The 18,327-nt window shown below is 35.1% G+C and overlaps 1 non-coding gene across 1 annotated transcript in view; it reads right to left on the bottom strand.

Annotated features, from left to right (window-relative positions):
• LOC105213071 (uncharacterized) overlaps positions 1-18,327 on the bottom strand; it is a 105,368-nt gene that overhangs the window by 55,576 nt on the left and 31,465 nt on the right. Inside the window, exon 2 of the transcript XR_008470456.1 lies at positions 5,247-5,279. This is a non-coding gene — a transcript (uncharacterized LOC105213071). The remainder of the gene's footprint in view (positions 1-5,246; positions 5,280-18,327) is intronic.

Raw genomic sequence — 18,327 nt, forward strand, 5'->3', positions numbered from 1 at the left:
GACTACTGCTGCCACGGGGGCGCACACACGCGCCTTGGAGGCGACATAAAACAACACACGGCCAGCCGACGTGCGCAATAAAAATCACCAAAAGTAACCATTCAATGTGGAATTTTATTATGCACAGTGCCGTTACCATGCGCGCATTGTTGTTGTTGCTGTTTATTTTTTTTTGCTTTTTGTTGCCAAACCGCTGTGTGAAGGTGAAACTTGAAGAAGTTGTTGCAACAATAACAAACAAACAACATAAAGCAAATGAGAGAACAGAAAGTGAGTAAGAAAAGTAGCGCGACGGAGCGTTTAAGTAATTTATTTCGTCACACACGTCCTTACAGCTCAAATACATATACATATATACATATTATATAAATATAGGGGCCTACAGGTCGTATGAATGTTGTGTGGCAGCGCTGAAATTAAATGTTTTTCCAAACTCCTTTCACTTCTTATAATGCATGAGCGTAGCTGAGTATAAGTAGGGGTATTGTGTGTGTGTGTTGATGTGGCACACGTGCACTGCATACCAATAATGTAATACCAACGAATTAAGGCAAACACGAATTAAACATTTCAGTGATTTTGCTGCTCGCCACTAAGTTGCTTTATGTGATTCGAGGGTTTGTAAATAGACATATGCCATATGTAGGTTAGTTGTAGGTTAGCTGTGAACATAAAATTGTATTTCTTTTAAACTAACTACTGATTACCACTTTTCACTATTTGGAATGTAAAAGACTAGAATGAGGAGGTAATTTTGATTATTGGACAAAAATTTCACTTTTTGTAAATATTTAAAAATGAATGAAAATTAATGAAAATAATATTTTTATGAACTTCTAAAAGCTCCTATTATATATAAGATGCCAATTTCTTTAGTTTCTATTACATATAAAATAAGAAAGATAGTAATCCTTTATCAATATGTTATGTTATTGAAATTTGGGGTGTGTTCAAAAAATAACGGGAATTTTAAAATTTCACTCAAGCTCACACTTCAGTGCTTATTCATTAATTAATGGCCAGAAACCATACTGCAACGATGCTCCAGCCTCCATATTTGCCAGGAGTCATGCTCCTTGTCACTTTTTCCTACTTCCGAAAATAAAAAGAACCCTAAAGGAGCTTCGTTTTAAAACCATACGAAAAATCGTTGAAAGAGCTAAAGGCTATCCCAACAATCCGGTCTGAGAAGTGTTTCTAAGATTCACAGAAACGCTGACATAAGTGCATAATACCGAATGGGAACTATTTTGAAAGCGAAAACATAGACGATTCATATGTTTTTTTTTAACCAAAAATTCCCGTTATTTTTTGAACACACTTCGTATACCCAGAAAGCCCTCAAATCCACTTTAGTAGTACTAGCCACACTAAAGCACCATCTCCCACAATAAACAGGAAGAACGCCATCGCCGCAAATGCGTTTGCGCCCACTAAAACCGTGAGCCTTTAATGAATTCAAATTTCCTCAACGTCACGATAAAGTGCGGCGTTGGACACTCGTTAAATCAGCCACAACAATTCGGCAGATTATCGCAGAGCTAGTGTGTAGTGCGCTTTTGGCACTACTGTCAACGCAATGCACACACAGAATATTTCGGCCATCATAGCTAATGTGTATGAATGATAAGCTTTAGTAATGGTTATGGCGGCGGCGCCTAAATGTAGGCAACACAAACATGAGCTTGCAATATGCGCACAGGTACAAGCTTCTGCTACCCAAACTAAGCAAACTAGTTGCCTGCCAGTGAAGCCAACAAATATATAGTTATAAGCGTGTGCCGCTGAGTGCTGACAGCCAGCTTGAATGTCATATTCACGCTGGTTAGGTAACTCTGGGTATATGTGTGTTTGTGTGTGTGCCCGCGCTTTCATATGCTGTCTGCGGAAATGCGAGCTATGCCCGCTATTTCGATTGCTTTCGGTGATGCTGTAGATAATAATAAAATAGCACAACTCAGGCGTTGCTTGAATTTGCGGTGACGTTAATAGCATATAACCGTATTTATAGTTGGGGCGCTCTCAGCACAGCACACGCATGCAAGTCGATAGTCAAAGGTGTAATCGTGTGTGGTAGCAAAGGCAGCCACCGCCGCCGCCGGCTACCGTCTGTTCGCATTAAATGTAATGAAATATTAAAAATTCTTGTTGCGTATTTATGCTATGTGGCAGTCACACACACACAGAGAACTAGAGCTAAGGTTGTATGTGAGACTCTAGGTACAAACACTCACCAGCAGCATAACAAGCTTATACTCATACATATTGCATATACAGACAGCTACGTCTCTGTATTAGTTTTACCGCCATGCAAAACCTAGTGCCAACGCATACAAATCGCACATTTACATAGCAGTTGTCTTGGCAATGCGTAATTGAGTTTTCTATGTGAAGTGGCGTCTAGCAGCAGGGTCTCCAATAACCTCAGCAGGTGGCCGTTAGCGGTTGTTTAGTGTCTTTCACACCGGTTTTGCAGGTAATATTTAATTTCTTAACTTCGTAGAATATGGTAGTATACTATATATACATATATATATTATATATAGGTACCGATGGGGGTTTGTGTTTCAGCTTAGTTAGACTGTTGAATAAATTATGGACACAGTGGGGTATATTATATAATTGTGTGTTAGTGTCCATTAATTTTTGTGCATATGGTAAGTCTTTAGTTGGAAAGCTCAGCTCTGAGCTGATAGAAAAATAAATAAAAACTGTAGAAACCAAAATAGTTATGGCTTGAAGACAAAAGGACACAAAACTTAAATTATGACCCAGAGACTTATTCAAAAGTGAATGAAATGGAAAGTGAATGTTCTGAACTAATTTATGGCGATATGTAAATACTAAAAAAAATAATATTTTACTAACCAGTTAATTTATTGGAAAGCCAGTTCGTAGCCTGGACGTATGTTATCGAAATGAGATACATAAACTGAAAATTTTCATCATCAGATCTGATCATACCACTTTTAGAGACATTACTATAAAGGAAGTATATAAGCCAATCATTCTCAGACCATTAAAGAAACGAAGGTGAATATTTTAACGAAGTATTTGATAAAACGTATAAGAGGTTTGAAGAAGTAATGGAATAGGAAACTAAGAGTTCAAATAAATCTTAAAGGTTCAAAAAAATACAAATTTGGTACCTACTCTTGCTAGCTACCCTCAAAATCAACAAGCACCACCTTAAATAAAAGTAGATAAGAAATTGTAAGCAAGCATAAATTTGGAGAATATACTATGTAAACAACCTAAAACTCCCAAAAAAATATTGCAAAAGTACCGCTATAAATATTCAGCTAAATAGAGTGATAAACCTTGCTTTTAATACAGCGCCAAAGGCATTAAAGAAAGGGTGGCATACTGACTGTATACAGTATAAATAAGAATGTGAGTCCGCAACAGCACACTCTACACTTAAAATTTTAGCAATCATGCTAATAGCTGTAATTAAATCTGACCATACTTAAGTCTATATGTTTTCAATTTCTGCTAACCTCACTTTTTACCTGTTTCCGCCATTGGTTAAATGCTGCCACCTCAGCAGAGCGCTGAATTTGCGATAACCACACACAGAAGCATAAATATACCTTTCCAGCCGCGGCGTGTTATGCATACAAATGTGCGCGTCGACTCAGCCGCTAGGCAATAGCCCATTTGACCGAACCATGTAGTACCGCTCGACACACACACTCAGAACACGTCAACAAAAGCAAAAAAAAAAAAAATGGCATGGCGAACTCAAAAAAATGGCAACCGAAATCAAATTTGATAGGCAACCGTGTGCGGCGGAAATAAAGAGTGAAATCATGAATTTTTGCTCCATGTCTAATTGGCATTCCTTTTGGCAAGCCGAAATGAATATCGTACGTGCTTGCCATGGCAAAAACTGAAAATGTTCCACAAATGGGTTTGCCACTTCCGTGCACTTATGTATGTATGTCAGTGGTGTAGTATAAGCACATACATATTTCAGTTGTGACCTGCTATCCAGTGGCGCTACTTGGCATACAAATGCGAGTACAAATGAGTGAGTGCCTATGAGGATATTAGTGTGCGCTCTATTTTTTCAAAGAGAATTTGGAGAAATGCTTTTTGAATTCGTCGAAATTGCTTATTTAATTGGCATATAAAATATTTATAAGCGCAACATTATAGTATTAATGATTTCGAAGTTTAACGCTTTCAAGTGTTTCCCATTAAAAATTCGTCAATTTGCGAGATCAAAAGTTGTGCGGAAGTTTCGAAATGCAAACGTTCCCTTGTGCCAAGATTATTAAATTAACGTTTGTTGGCCATAAACCGATTGACAAACTTTCAGTGATTATATTTAGCTAGCTTTTGAGGCTGATTTTGAGAGTTGTCTATTATTAATTAGTGGAAATATTGTTAAATGGGGAGGTGTATTATTGAAATATTGTGCTGGTTTCTAAGTGGGAAGCAATACAAAAGATAGGTTGATAGTTAATTATGCCAGTACCGAAATGAGAAACTCAGACAAGTAAATCGAAGCAGCCGCGGATCAATAGCGAGTTGTCATACCTATCTAGTGTTTACCCTGGCGCCAAAGTGGCAATTAAGTACTTAATAATAATAATGGCGATTGCTTGAGTATTTAAGAGTAAAAAACTGATTTATGTACTCTGTTAAACTGAAAAGTTCCTCTCTTCTAAGAGTGAATGCCAGTAGAATGGACTGCACAGGGTTTCCAGTTTGACCGAAACTTCAAAAAAAAAGAATTTAGTTTCACATCCGTCGGCAAATTTCGTGTATAAATGAAATACTATTAATGCCACTGACTACTCAAACCAGCTGGATGAGTGGTATAAAGATTATGCTCTAGACGAAGTAACTATTTGTAAGTAGTTGCTGCACGAGCTCATAATCAAGCGATGTTGCGAGTTACAAAGCAGTGAAAATTACAAATTGCTTCCGATTTCACCATATTCTCCGGATCGCATCTTCAGCGACTTTTCCGTGTTCTCAGACCTTAAGAGATCGGTAACTTGAAACAAATCGGTGAAATTGAGAACTCTTTTAAGGTAAAGGTCCCAGCGATCTACAAATCGAAAATTTGTTTAATGAAATACTTGATTCCTCACTTCCTTCTAAAGAGATATCTCAGGGAAATATTCGAAACTACAGAAGTATACATAAGAATAAGAAGTATAAGAAAACTATAGACAATTTAAACAAATTTATTTTATAAACCAACTAAAGAAATATCTTATAGTCTAGCTTACCTCTTCTCGTCGTTGCTGTTCAGCAATTCTTATCTGAAATAAGAGAATAAATTATTATAATGGTTAACAAATAATTGAAAATAGATTTTTTAAAATTTTATGACGTCATTTTAGCGCTTTTCTTACAAAATAGTTAAAATAATCTATAATTTCAATAAATATTTTTTATAAGAAAAACATGTGCTCTTCTCTCTCTTTCCACTCCAAAAAAAAATGTTATGCTCATATTTTAAATTTTAGTCTTAAATTTCTCGCAGGGTCTCTTCATATTTATAATCTAAGTAAAGAGTTGAACATGAGTAATATTCTCATAGGACAACACGATCAACAAACACATATTATCTAGCAATGAGATTTGCGTTCACATGCGATTATGCGCCTCTTTGGGTATATCTTCAACTAATGCAGGCAACCCTGGCAGCCAGTGCGCCGTGGCAGCTGTGTCAGGAACAGCAGGAATTTCATAAAAACGATTGCCATTATTCAAATGATTGCGTAAGTACATAAGTGACAGTGTGCGGGTATATAAACTTGGCTCAGAATAAGCGTCTCTATAATACAGAAACACACTGGCATGCTAATCATATTTAATATGTGCATATAGATAAATTGTCGGAGGTGGCTTTTTATCAACTTGCGCGCTAACTCACTTCACAGTCTGTTGTTGTTGAAGGTTAAAACAAATATGATTAGGCGGCTGTGAGTTGTGTGATTGTCCTCAGCGTTAATATATGCACTTCGGACACATAAGCCGGCAATAATAAATATATTTTTTCTCGATGTGTCACATTATGAGCGAGGCCGCGTGAAAAGTAGCTAACACAACGCTTTATATGCTTTATATCTACTGCTATATGTTGTGCTCATATATAAGCTCACATATAGCATAGCATACCATTGCCGCCATTTATTATGCTAACAAAGCAATAATATATCATCTACAGTTTATCATTGCTATGACGCCAGTCTGAAATTATTATTCAACGAATTTATTACCATGCGATATGCGCGCACGGCTGGCGACAACAACAACAAAAAGAGTAGTAGTAGCAGTTGAAGGAGGAAGCAAATAAAAAGTGCTTTCGAAAAACAGCGCGCAAGTTGGAGTTGTTGCAAAAAATGCCGGCAAGCCAGCCAACCTGCCGTTGCTACCTCACTGGCTTAGCGAGGAAGTCAGAGTAGCGTCAGCAAAAACCTTTTAGCCTAGCCATGCAGCGTAGCACAGACTTGGCAAGGAACCATGTAACGAGTTTGTTTTTCTACTAAACTTCAACTACGCGCAAGTGGAGGTGTGTAGGCGAGTTGGATACAGTAAACACGGTTTAAATCGATAGAATGGTGCAGCGACTACCGTTAAAGCTGTGCATATGTGTGTGTGCGTGGGAAACTACTAAAATTAGATAAATTTTTATTTATTTTTTTTTGCACAAATATGGCAACCTTCAGCCACATCAGACATTTGCATGCAATTTTTTAGCAGTAAAACTCTAGAATAAAATTAAAAATAATTTTTTTTTTTTCACATATGAGTAGTTACGTACAGCTTCCGATCAGTCTAAAAACTGCCTGGACATAATCATTTTGAAATCGAACAATAAATTACATTGGCGACGAGGACAAATTGTGACAGCGGAAATTTATCGAGGACAAGTTGTTGAAAAATGGCTGGATAATGCTGAAGTCAGCGCTGCAAATGGCGGCGCGTTGAGAGAAAACAGCGTTATATCTAAGCATACTAGTAGCCGGAAGGCAGCGAAAGGATTCAAGCGACACTATTGCAAGACAGTGTTAGATAAAAGCGCTTGTAAAATCAAGATTAAATAAACTAAATTATAATTTAAACAAAACTTGAGTTATCGATATGGCTAAAAAATAAAATAAATAATAACAAAAATCAATAGAAGTAAATTTCAAAGCGATAAAATTCATTTTAATCACAAAAAATCGTATAACTGTACTAGAGCTGTCAAAATGTGATAATTTCGGCAAACCGAATATTCAAAGATATCAAATAAAAGCATATATATTAACAAATATCACTTCTAATTCTCAAATATACATTTAAGCATGTCAATATGTAAGTAAATGTTGACATTTATCTAACAAAGTTGCTGCAACATATGTACAGTTACGCATGTCAAGAGCTACGGACGCCTGAGAGCTATGTATCTTGATGTCCTTGATGTCTTGCCTGTTTTTCTAGTGAATGACAACAATAACACATAAATATTTTAATACCAAATAAACAACAGTGTTGCACAAACACATTTCATATGCACTCATACACATATTCATTTTATTGGCCATTTTGTGGTGTGAGCGCCCGAGCTGCCTGCCCGAGCTACTTGTGAATGTGTTACAAAGTGTAACAGTTAAGTGCGCAGCAATGTCCAACTACTTGAATTAGTCATGTGTGAAAGTGGAGTATTAAAGTGGAGAAATAAATTCTTATTAGATTTTCATCCGATGGCAAGTGCCTGTACTCCAGTGCGTATGAGCAACATTTTGTGTGAATGCTTGGTTAACATATGAAAATATATTATAAAATAGTTATTTTATTTAATATTTTACTAAAATTATCTAAATTTTAATTGAATGCAAATCTAAAGCGAGCTTAAGACAAATAAAAAATTTTAAATTTTTTGTTTTAAATTCTCCTTCGCTTTCTTCACTAATAAACGATATTTTTCATACAATTAAAAGCCAAATTAAGCATAACAGTACCACAAAACAAAATAAAAAACAAATATAATTAACTTTGCATGCACAAAAATCTAACCTAATTCTCTTACATAAGCAGAAATCACAGTCTCTGTTTTCACTTTATCACAGCCAAATTATTTCACTTTTGTTCGCATTTTGACATATTAATTTAGCCTAATTTGTGTGGCAGTAGCTTGCATAATCTGCAGACAATGGCCAACATCAGTTAGTGATTAAATTGCGGCAAGCTTATAGCCATTTATTGCGCCGTCTGGCCTTGACTGTCTTGCCATTTTGTGTTTTTTTTATTACAGTTAGCTTTAATTAAGTGATTTGTTTTATCCACTTCATTGGAAAATTTTTGCGCTGCCATTTTTATTTCTTTTTTTATTATTCGATGTGCTACTTTCCGCTCTCTGTATGCGTTTGTTTGTTTGCGGTTGTGGTCTATTGTAGCTTGTGTAAGCATTTTATTGGTCTTTATTGTGTTGCGTATACGTCACGTTGTACTTATGGTGTTATTATGCCTGGTCTAAAATTGGATAGAGGCTTTTATTCATTTGCCATATTTTCTGGAAATAAATCTAGGCGTAATGCATACAGTATTGATTGATTGGAATTTTGTTGACTCGTGCGTTGTTTTAAAGTCAAATTAAGTGAGCAGAAATGTGTGATTTTTTCAGTTGAACTCTATGGATATTTTTATTGATTTTAAATTAATTTTTTATATATTTAATAAGATCTATATATAAATATATATATAACATATAAAAATATCAAAATAAACACGTGTTATAGCTTAAATTGTGTTTGTTTTTCTAGTTTGTGGCTTTGCTTGGTAGACCTTAAGTGATTTATTGTTGTCTAAACCAAATTTTTAAACAGTTCAACTTGTATTAGCAGCTGAAACCTTCCCAGAAAATTTTGGTGCCAAATAATTCGTAGAATGGTCCCATATATATAATGAAATTAAATTAAATTAAATTCTTGCTATTATTCGTTATATTCGACACGTGTCTACTAATTTTTTCACCTTAAAAATTCTCAACAAAAACGGTTGGCATGTATGAAAGCGCTGATTAATAATTGAATTTAAACGCAATTTTGTGGGCTTTGTGGCTGTCTCACTATTGTAAGGCTTATATATGTGTGTGCTGACTGATTGATAATATAAAAAAACTAGATATAGATACGTATGTTGTGATTGATATGAGTAATGCCTGAAATATTAATTAAGTTATCAAAGGTTCAATGAAAAAGAATTAAAAAAAAATAATTAAATCTGTTTCACTTTTTAAAATCCATATGAAGAAGAAAAGTGATTTTTATGAATGACAGTTAATCTGAGGATTGTTAAAAAATAAAAAAAGGATAATAAAAAAAAATTTATTAGATTTTATAAATGATCTTTTGTGAATCACAATTTTATCTGTCTTCCATATGGAATATTTAATATTAAGCTCATAAAATTTTTAATATAAAATGCTTCATTTTAAAGAAATTCTGAATTATTTAAATTTTTAAACTAAAAAAATATAACAAAATAGTACAACCGCTGAGCCCAAGTATGTATATGTGTCTGACCGTATCTGTAACATTAAACTATCTTCAATATAAGTAAAATATATTCTCACACAGACCCATCAGTAAAATATTTACAGTATAAATACTCATACATATACATATATAAACTCCAATGAAACAAATATTATTTCGTCCTCATTTGTCTGCTCACTCTATGAGTATGTGAGAGTGAGTGTGAGTAAGCATACAAATATAGCAATTATTTTTCGGAAGTAATGAAATTCCCAGCAATAATGATGAACATTAACATGATTTATTGCCAGACAAAAAGTGTGGCAGACGAATGAACGGAATTGAAATGAACGAAAGACAGAATTATTTTTGGAATAAATACATTTCTGCATAGTATGAAATATGTAAACATCCGTGGCATTTGACGTAAAAGTCATTAAAGGCAATGCTGAAAAGAGATTTTAAAATGTATATGTTTCAATGATTTTGTATTTGAAATTATTTAAACTGAATCTTGGATATTTTTAAGATAAGCTGTTTGAAATTGAGCAAAATTGAAGTTTGTAAACAAAGATTTTTGAGAAAAAAAAATTAAATATTGTACTAAATTGTGCGAAAAAACTTCCTTGACTTCGCGTATTTTCCGAAATCCTTACATTCATTCTTCAAAACTCAGCACTCTGCCCACGCCGATTAAACGCTTAAACCGAGTGCTTTGACACATTCTTATACACTGCGCTGCAGCGCGTTGTGGCAAACAAGCTGGCAACGATTAACACCTACCGCAAGAAAAACAAAAAAATACAAAAACAAAAAAAATACACATATACAAACTGCTGCATATTTTATTTTCTTCGCGACACCTACACCCCAGCAATATACACCCTTCTTGCTGCCACCTCCTCGACACAGCTTTAGCAACAGCGCGTGCTGATATTTAATTCACTTCCGTGTCGTAAAAGTTGCGGAAGCTCACACAGCGCCACCTAACCACACGCACACGCAGTCCGTGCGGGCGCAGGAAGTTTTGTTCGCACAATTATTGACACTGACGCTGAACAAGCCGTTCGGTTGGTAGTATCTGCTGTTGTGCGGTATTTCGCAGCAGCCACTAAAAGCTGCATGCGCCACGCACGCAAATGAAATGCCAAAAATTGAATTGCTTGCTGGCGTTTCCCAGCGTTTTACTTCTCCACCCGCCACTCGCTTTAATTTTTTATATTTTCTTGTTTGCTTTTTATTTGTTTGCTTGCCACACGTGTCACTTTCACTACATTGAGTGTGTGTGAGTAAAATGTGCGTGAGTGTGTGTTCTTAAGGAATTTATTTAACTGGTATAGTCCTCTACAGCATCACTTCTCTGCTCGCTTCTTACGTCTTTATAACTTACGATAATTTGTCTGTTCATTTATTTTTCTCACTCACTTATTTTTGTGTAATTCTTTTTTCTAATGAATTCCATTTAAGCTTCTTTGCATTTCTGTTCGTTTCATTTGGTAATTTGTGCTTTTTGTTATTTTAACAGAGTTATTTCAATACTGCCTCCTGTTGCTGTTGCTGTTAGAATGGCAATCTTCTATTTTTAACTCTCTCTCTGCTCTCGTGTCAAGAGATTAACATATAAATGCAACAGCAAAGTTGTATAAATATGCTAGTCTGTGCGATTTGCTATCAACCCAGTATATAAGAACTGAAGGCGACGTAGATATGATAATACCAGTTTATACCAGTTTTTCGCTTGTTTCAATACTCTGCCAGTCGGTGCGATTTGTTATAATAAAGTGATTGGTGAAGTATTCACTTCCTTCTTCCATCCTTTAAATGATTATACCAGTTTATACCAGTTTTCGTTTGAGGAACCATTATCCAGTCTGATCAATTTGCTATTATTCAATGACATGTGAACCTAAGCGAGATTTTATATGCTTATAACAATTTATACTACAAAGTGAAGACATCCCTATTTGATTATACCAGTTTATGCCAGTTTTTAAATAATTCTCCTGTCTGTGTGATTTGCTATTCTGCAATTACATGTGAGCTTTTATATGTTTATAACAATTTATACCAGTTGTTTATTCGTTTCGCTATTCTACCGGAATTAGTTTGAAGAACGGAAGATAATTTTTTAACGAAAACTATAAATTTCTAGGCGAATTATAGCAGTTGTGTGTTCAATTTGGTACGTTTTCAAAGCTTGAAGAGCCGCATTGCATAAAATCTAATTTAAATTTAATGTTAAATGTTACAATTTAAGATATTCAATATAAATTTATAAGTATTCTTAATCTGCTAAGGGCATGTGTGTATAAATATTTGTATTATTATTGCCATGAAATACGCAATTATTTGTTACAAATTAAGCTCATCCACTTTTAAGAGATACTTATAGATAGTTCAAATAAAAGCAGCAGCTTTTTCTGAGAATTAAAGCGTTTATTAGCATTCTTTCATGCCTAGGAAGACATCTCAGAATACAACATGGCCATCATTGGCAGTGAAAGAATGTTGAATTAAATAAAACATGCCTGCCACTCTTATACGCTTCACTTAAATAAACTGTAGATAAACATCATTATCCAATGTAAATACTTAAAGACGCAATAGAAAGAGCAAAAGTGGCAAAGGAAAAGAAAAAGAAAAAGCTTGTCAACATGTACAATGTTTATTTTTATAGAAGACCAAATACAGCTACCGAATGAATATAGCTACTACATAAATATAAGTATGGCACAACAGAAATTACGCACGCAACGCAATTTGTGTGTGTTTGGATATGTGTCTTAAGAGCGCTTCGCCTCCTCACTTTGGGCAAATATCAATAACAAGCTTACATCGAGCAATTCGAAGTTCTTATATTGAACGCATTCACTTTCTATTTTTGCAGATTCATTGAAACAAAGTAACGAGAGCAATACGCCAATAACAATAACAAATATAACCTAACCAATAAGAGAATTCAGAATCAGAAATATTACTGATTGCTGAAAATTGAATGCAGTGGAGTGAAGATGTTAAATGAATGTGTAAATAGTATATGTGATGTTGGCAGCATAAGCCACTGGCAAATATAGAATTTATACACACGCAAGATGATGCAGAGGGTGAAATTGTTTGGTTCAACTAACGGTGGTTTATAAAACTGAAAAGTAATGGAGACATACTTAGAAGGACTCCACTTTGGAGTCGAATAAAACAAAAATTTTATACACAAGTAGTGAAAGGATATTGTAAAACTTGAAAAAGTGGGCGTGGTTCTGCTCAGAAAAAGTTTTGTTGCTAATATCTCGAAAACTACTAAAGGTATGACAGTCCAAATCGATAGAAAAATTTAAAAAGAGCTCAATCGGGTAATAATGCTTGCCTACCATATAATGGATTAGTTCAGGATTCTAAAAATGAAAAATGGGACTCAACAGAATGATATAGTCGACTCCATTGTAGATCAGTTAAAAATTTGGGCAATGGGCGTGTCAATGCCCCTTTTTAGGAGATATTACATATTTCTTAAACCATTTGGCCAATTCCAATATATATTTTCCTAATACTTTCAGCTAATCACGAACGCACCCGTACTCAGTCCTACCTTACTTATCATCTGTATTTGTAAGCTTCTGGTCATATGTACAACATTACATGTATCCACAAAGCTCAAAACGATGCCGAAGTACACTTGATTATGAAGCATGATACTTATTATCAAAGTAGACCATGCAAGCATAACAACAATAACAACAGCAAATAAACAACAATCAAAATGTACGGAAATGAATTACTATAAGTCTTTTATTAAATCTAATTGTATGTGGAATTCTATACCGGAATATTTATATATAATATGAGATAACATGCAATAATACTTCCACTTACAATACGAGTATAGGGATTTAGTAGTTTCTCTATCGAATTCGAGCATAATATAACTAATGGCAAATAGTATATTGCTGTTATTGTACACTACATAATGCTGAGATATTAAATAACTTGCTGGCATACCGCAAACGTGTTGAGTTCATGCACTAATTGAACACTCGTAAGCTGGAGATAGCAATGCATATTTTGAATAAGAAATTTTTTAATTAATATGCAGAGTGATTTTACTAAATATACTTGAACGAATTCATGGAATATATGATGCACTGTTATGTAAAATATATTGAAAAGTAAGATTTTGAATTTAATATGCTTAATATGATTGTGGCCTGTGACTTAAGAGACACTTGTAGAAGGTATGAGAGTTTAGTTTGCGTATTAATAATTTCAATTTTAATTTAGATTAGCACAGGCATGCATGAGTGAGTAATTTGAGAAACAAAAGCTCAGTGAAAGCTCAATGAAAGTTCAATGAAAGCTCGGTAAAAACTCAGTGAAAGTTCTGTGAAAGTTAAGTGAAAGTTCAGTGAAAGCTCAGTGCAAGCTCATTGAAAGCTTAGTGAAAGCTCAGTGAAAGCTCATTGGAACCAGCAGTTAAATCTGTCACAGTATCAAAACGCTCTTTGTCGTTCCCGAAAACCGATGAAAGGTGAGTGAAAGCTGACTGAAAGAGTTGTTAAATTAGTCGAAAAACCAAAAACTATTTGTCGTACTCGAAAACCGCTGAAAGCTAAGTGAAGGTTGTTAAATTAGTCGAAAAATCAAAAACTATTGTCGTACTCGAAAACCGCTGAAAGCTCAGTGAAGGTTCAATGAAATGTGAATGAAAACAGTTCTTAAATTATTCGAAAAATCAAATCGCTGTTTGTCGTACTCAAAAACAGAAGTTTTAGTAATGATTAATTATTTTTGGAGATTCAAAAGAACTTGATTTGTATACATACAATATCTTCATTCACTTTTAATACTTTTAATCAAGCATTTTCAACACTTTAAAATGCACAGCTTATTTTAAAGCTTTCTTGTGGGCTTTCTATAATAAAGGCATAGAAAATAATAAAATTATAAATATTGAGTTAAATCCAATAGAAAATCTCTCAAATATAAGCTATTTATTGGCTGCTGACAAAAGAAAGAGACGAGAATGATAGATATGTTTATACACAGTTATACAGCTAACTGTATACACATATATTTATATGTTCCACATAACTACAAAACAAATTTGCTACTGTATTTACGTAACACCACACGACGTCTCCATTGATTTCGACTTTCGCTCAAGCCCAAGGGAATCACCGCAACGCAGACGTGGAAATGTGGAGCACAGCAAGTGCCTGGTAAGTTGGCTAGCCAGCCAGCAAAGCAAACTAAGCTGATGCCGCAAATAAAAAAAGAAGAAAAAAAACGGTAGCGAACGATTGGAATTTTTATACTAAAACTTTTTTCCAACAAACCTCCACATACTACCGCTGCCACAATATGGCGAATTTTAGTGGCAAATCTCCGGCAAACTTGTAATGTGTGTGTGTGTAATCCTGTCTTGTAGTGAGCGTGTGTGTGTGTGTGCAAACTTTGGCGAATTTGTTAGTTTAACAAATGGCTTTATGTGTTTATTTACCACACCCATAACAGCATTTTTTCGCCGATGAAACAGTTTCATGTCGCTGTGCGCTGCTCAGCGGCAGGCACTTAAGGCAGCCACAGTTTGTGGACGTGGCGGCCGACAGTAGCGGCGAAGTAAAATAAATCCCTTGTTGCCAGCAGCAGATCAGCGGCCAGCATCAGAGTAAGACGGTGGCTGGTGGAATGCGGCGCGCATTAAATGTGAAAAATAAAGCCAAACACACACACACATACACATACACTCAAGCATAGCAAAAGTATATGTGTTGAGCACTATTTAATGGCGCTGCGCCTCTGTATGTGTGTGTGTGTTGGTAATATAGACACTGTCGCGTTAAATTGTGGCACATCGGCGCAAATATAATTTTGAAAGTTAACATTTCTATATCAATGAGGAGAGGAGGGGGTGCGGAGAAAATGTATCTTTAATCCTTATCAATACGAAATATATGTATACATACACTTGGAAAGTTGTTTATACTCGCTGTTCGAGTTGTAATAATGGCATAGAGCTAATGCTTAATCTGACACAAGCGCAAACATGTAGACACTCGAGGCACTACAAGCCACATACTTCGGCTCACACACACGCATACATACATATGAGTTCAATTCAGCGTGTTGGTATTTGAGTTTACGTATGCTGGCTCATCCGTTCGCCTTGTTGGCATTGGCTATCTGCCAAGCGCCAAAGTGGCGGCGTTTCTTGGAAAACGAGCGCGAGTGCTCGCAAATATTGATGCTCTTACTCCCATTCGGAGCCACCCAAGTGGGTCAGTAGTCATGTAGTTCTATGTAGCTCCATGGTGTCGGGCAATACGCTTAACGCTTCACTTGAGTTACGATTTTCTAACAAATAATAAGAAAATTGCGAAAGCTTAAAAGCAAACACACATGTTAGTACGAATATATATTTATAAAAATGTCATGTGTGCCCTCTCCTCACTCCAACACTCACACAGTTAGCCAAACTAAGCTCTAATGTATTGCTAATTTAATATTTTCAATACAGCCATGATTGATGTAATGTTTCAATCTCTCACTTGATTTCTTCAACTCGCTGGTATATCGCTCGTAGAAATCTCCACTGTGACGCTTCGAAAAATTATTTTATAGTTTTTTGTTTACACTCACTACATTTAATGGGAGAAGCCCTACATGAGGAAGCGGCAATAAAATTTCGAACAAAAAAAATTAGCTTTTATTGCTAAAGTTATGTGTGTTGAGTATAGATGTGCATAAAGTCATTGAATTGAAAAATAATATAAAATAGTGTCATGGATGGAACATAAAAAATGCTATGAATAATACAAAAAAAAATTCAAAATGCATTATTAGTGCTCTTGAAGACTCAAGAAATCAACAAAGCAACACATAAGGAAATATAGTTTAAGACTATGTACTTTTTTCTAAGAGAAAATACTATTAACCTAATTTTTAAGATCCATATTTTCTACAGAACAATTCTTAATTGATTCACATACATTTTTTTTAATATTTTGCTAACAGCGCCACCTAGCGTGAATTGAATTATTTTCTGTTTTAAGCTCCTGAATATAAAATCTTGCTTTGAATTTGTCACACTGGCCACTTATATCTAGATTAGAGCTTTCAACGTGCTTCTGTTTCAAATTTGATGCTTTATTCTAACTCCAAATGACTTGACGCTTTTTTGGAAGCTCTCTTTAATCAACTGACATAACCATTCGAAGGACTACTCATATATATTTTGGAGCGTTAGTTTCGAGAAGCTATGGAGTCATTGTGGGAACCCCTTATCAATACACCACGAATGCTGCCTAAATTGACTGGGTTGTTTTTAATCCATAGGCTCAACCAATACTGGATTAGTCAAGTCGTTTTTTCTTGTCTGATACGACAACAGCCCACAGCTTCATATGTGACAACCCACACCGAAAAAGACCCCTTGGTATGGGTTAGAGCAAAATACGTTTTTGTGTCTTATTAGTCAAAGACGTTTTTGACTAATCTGGTGTGGGTTGAGCCTTAAGGTTCTGTAGATAATTTTTTTTTTGTATAAAAAGCTCAAAAAGAGCTGTTTGATATTTATTCGATATAAATTTGATCAATAAAGTTAAATACAAAGTAACGCAACGGTCCTCTGAAAACTGAAGTAAATTGTTGGATAAAAAAATATTCAACAAGTAAGGAAGGGCTAAGTTCGGGTGTAACCGAACATTGTATACTCTCGCAATTTATTTATTTAACTTTATTTATATTATATAATACACAATTTGACCCACATATTCGGCATATATATTGTATAAAGTCCATTGAAAGTTGGAAACCATAATATTAGGTTAGAAGCACCGAGGTCCTCGTGTTCGCTATATGGGGCCTTAAAAACCTATGGTCCGATTTCGGCGATTTTTAGAATGGGGCTGCCACACTATTAACATAGTATTTGTGCAAAGTTCTGCATCGATATCTTCACTAGTGCTTACTTTATATATTGTAAAGTAAACGATCCAGATCGTCTTCAAAGTTCTGGTATATAGGAAGTAGGCGTGGTTGTGAAGCGATTTGGCCTATTTTCACAACATATCATTGGGATGTAAGGAAACTATTACAAACCAAGTTTCATTGAAATCGGTCGAGTAGTTCATGAGATATGGTTTTTTTTATATGGGTGGGGCGTGGTTATGATCCGATTTCTTTCATTTGGAAACTGCATTAGGAAGTGGCTAAAAAAACGACTGCAGAAAGTTTGGTTTATATAGCTCTATTGGTTTGCGAGATATGTACAAAAAACTTAGTAGGGGGCGGGGCCACGCCCACTTCTTCAAAAAAATTACTTCCGAATATGCCCCTTCATACCAAATTTTATTTCCATAGCTTAATTTATGGCTTAGTTATGGCACTTTATGTGTTTTCAGTTTTCGCCATTTTGTGGGCGTGGCAGTGGTCCGATTTTGCTCATTTCGAAAGCAACCTTCCTATGGTGCCAAGAAATAAGTGTGCCAAGTTTCATCAAGATATCTTAATTTTTACTCAAGTTACAGCTTGCACAGACGGACGGACGGACGGACGGACAGACAGACATTCGGATTTGAACTCCACTCTTCACCCTGATCACTTTGGTATATATAACCCTATATCTAACTCGTTTAGTTTTGGGTGTTACAAACAACCGTTATGTGAACAAAACTATAATACTCTCTTTAGCAACATTTGTTGCGAGAGTATAAAAATTTGAAAGTGTCTGAAGAGAGTTTATTAGAACATCATTTGAATTAGCTTTTATTTAATATGCAAAAGAAAGTCTTTTAGACACTCTCGTTCTTTTATGAAACATTAATTTCATTTTAATCCAACTCAACAC

Source organism: Zeugodacus cucurbitae, chromosome 3 (assembly GCF_028554725.1).
Source record: "Zeugodacus cucurbitae isolate PBARC_wt_2022May chromosome 3, idZeuCucr1.2, whole genome shotgun sequence".
In the NCBI taxonomy this organism is placed as follows: Eukaryota; Metazoa; Arthropoda; class Insecta; order Diptera; family Tephritidae; genus Zeugodacus; species Zeugodacus cucurbitae.